General features: G+C 54.0%; 2 non-coding genes across 2 annotated transcripts; both read right to left on the minus strand.

The window, feature by feature from the left end:
• Positions 1 to 350: 350 nt before the first annotated feature.
• On the minus strand, positions 351 to 422 carry TRNAP-AGG (transfer RNA proline (anticodon AGG)). Its single transcript has one exon. It is a non-coding gene; the product is annotated as a tRNA-Pro (tRNA).
• Positions 423 to 1,495: 1,073 nt separating this feature from the next.
• Positions 1,496 to 1,567, minus strand: TRNAP-AGG (transfer RNA proline (anticodon AGG)). The gene has a single exon. It is a non-coding gene; the product is annotated as a tRNA-Pro (tRNA).
• Between the last annotated feature and the right edge of the window lie 1,298 nt (positions 1,568 to 2,865).

Below are 2,865 nucleotides of genomic sequence, written 5' to 3' on the forward strand. Positions count from 1 at the left end.
GGAAACCCCTCATAATGGGCACAGCGGGTGTACAGACCCAGGAACTCAGCACAGGGATGGTGGGAACCCCTCATAATGGGCACAGCGGGTGTACAGACCCGGGAACTCAGTACAGGGATGGCGGGAACCCCTCATAATGGGCACAGCAGGGGTACAGACCCGGGAACTCAGCACAGGGATGGTGAGAACCCCTCATAATGGGCCTCCATTTGATTCATTTATAGTCTGAATTCTCTATTGTGTTCAGTTCTGATGAGTTTGGAAAACTTCTTCGGATATTTTTGACACTTTTTTTATATTCATAAATCTCCCCCTATTCCTCCAATGTTGTATTATGATGACAAAACATGGGGCTCGTCCGGGATTTGAACCCGGGACCTCTCGCACCCTAAGCGAGAATCATACCCCTAGACCAACGAGCCGGCTGTATACAGATGTTCATATACAGATGTTCATATACTGCCACATCAGCAGTCGATCCCAGATTCACTTAATACTTTTGTTATGTCAGTGTCCATGTGGTGGGACTATGTGTGCACAGCTAGTAAGTATTTTGTGGCTGAAAATATATGACCTGTAAGTTTTTAAGGTTCGCCTGGCATTAAAGTCAATGGGGCCCGCCGCAAACTTTTGGCCACGTCCACGAAACGTCCCGTCGGAACTTCGTCCATCACTAGTCTGCAAAAGACAATTGGATGCAGTGCTAAGGAAACTCAGCACAGGGATGGTGGGAACCCTTAAAAATGGGCACAGCGGGTGTACAGACCCGGGAACTCAGCACAGGGATGGAGGGAACCCCTCATAATGGGCACAGCGGGTGTGCAGACCCGGGAACTCAGCACAGGGATGGTGGGAACCCCTCATAATGGGCACAGCGGGTGTGCAGACCCGGGAACTCAGCACAGGGATGGTGGGAACCCCTCATAATGGGCACAGCGGGTGTACAGACCCGGGAACTCAGCACAGGGATGGTGGGAACCCCTGCAGACCCGGTAACTCGGCACAGGGATGGTGGGAACCCCTCATAATGGGCACAGCGGGTGTGCAGACCTGGGAACTCTGCACAGGGATGGTGGGAACCCCTCATAATGGGCACAGCGGGGTACGGACCCAGGAACTCAGCACAGGGATGGAGGGAACCCCTCATAATGGGCACAGCGGGTGTACAGACCCGGGAACTCAGCACAGGGATGGTGGGAACCCCTCATAATGGGCACAGCGGGTATACAGACCTGGGAACTCAGCACAGGGATGGTGGGAACCCCTCATAATGGGCACAGCGGGTGTACAGACCCGGGAACTCAGCACAGGGATGGTGGGAACCCCTCATAATGCGCCTCCATTTGATTCATTTATATTCTGAATTCTCTATTGTGTTCTGATGAGTTTAGGAAACTTCTTCGGATGTTTTGGCACTTTTTATACTCCTAAATCTCCTCCTATACCTGGGATGTCACTAATCCTTCCAAATGTTGTATTATGATGACAAAACATGGGGCTCGTCCGGGATTTGAACCCGGGACCTCTCGCACCCTAAGCGAGAATCATACCCCTAGACCAACGAGCCAGCTGTATACAGATGTTCATATACAGATGTTCATATACAGATGTTCATATACTGCCACATCAGCAGTAGCCTGACCTGGGATCAGATGACAGACTGAGCTGTGTGTGGGGGAGGGGGGGAGTGGAATGAAGACCGCCATCCATCCAGTTCTAGCTGAATAGAAGATCTTCCAGCAATGAAATGTTTTTATAGTTTAATGATTACGGCTTCACAGAAATTGGAATGAGTTTCATTTTTTTTTTTTTTATGTGTATTTAGGACAATTTTGTTTTTTTGCCACTACAATACGCCATTTCCAAATGTAATTTTTTTTTTACATATCTTTTTTTTTTTTTACTTCCAATGACATTGTTCCCGGGTCTCTGTGCTTCTCTATGCAATGCAGGCAGATCATGGCTGGTGGGAGGGGCCGTCAGGGGGCGGTACATAACGTCCTGAAGGCATCCCAGCACCGGGCCTCAGTACTCCTCCCAAGAGCCCCCAGTCCTGATACAAGCAGTGGGCTGACATGGGGGAAGAGTGGGCGTTCCAAGGCAGGCTGTTTTTGCATGATAACACCTACTGGTGATGCTGAGCAGGGCCGCTGATAAGGCAGCACAGCCAGCCCTCCTGTAATGGGCCCGGACCAGTTCAAAAGGGGGGCCCAGGTAACTGCTGAGCAGGAGTGCCGGCCGTACTGTCTTTTATTGCAGACACCGATCCTCTTCTGTCTCCCCCCTCAGCGCTGCCGGCTTCTCCTCCTCTCCCTCCCTCCGGCTGCACTGCAGGGGGATTGGTTCTAGTACATGCACCCCTTCCGTCTGCTGCCCGGGCCCCCCCAAGTGTGCCCTTCCCCCCCCCCCACCATCCCGGCTTCTCCTCCTCTCCCTCCCTCCGGCTGCACTGCAGGGGGATTGGTTCTAGTACATGCGCCCCTTCCGTCTGCTGCCCGGGCCCCCCACGCGTGCCCCTTTCCCTCGCACCGTTACCAGCTTCTCCTCCTCTCCCTCCCTCTGGCTGCACTGCAGGGGGATTGGTTCTAGTACATGCACCCCTTCCGTCTGCTGCCCGGGCCCCCCAAGTGTGCCCCTTCCCCCCTGCAGCAGTTCGGCTTCTCCTCCTCTCCCCCCCTCCAGCTGCACTGCAGGGGGATTGGTTCTAGTACATGCACCCCTTCCATCTGCTGCCCGGGCCCCCCAAGTGTGCCCCTTCCCCCCCCCCCCCCCCCCCCGCAGCAATGCCGGCTTTTCCTCCTCTCCCTCCCTCCAGCTGCACTGCAGGGGGAGTGGTTCTAGTACATGCACCCCTTCCGTCTGCTG

Source organism: Lithobates pipiens, unplaced genomic scaffold (genome assembly GCF_037356315.1).
Source record: "Lithobates pipiens isolate NorthernLeopardFrog02 unplaced genomic scaffold, aLitPip1_a1.2 Scaffold_19, whole genome shotgun sequence".
Lineage (NCBI taxonomy): Eukaryota > Metazoa > Chordata > Amphibia > Anura > Ranidae > Lithobates > Lithobates pipiens.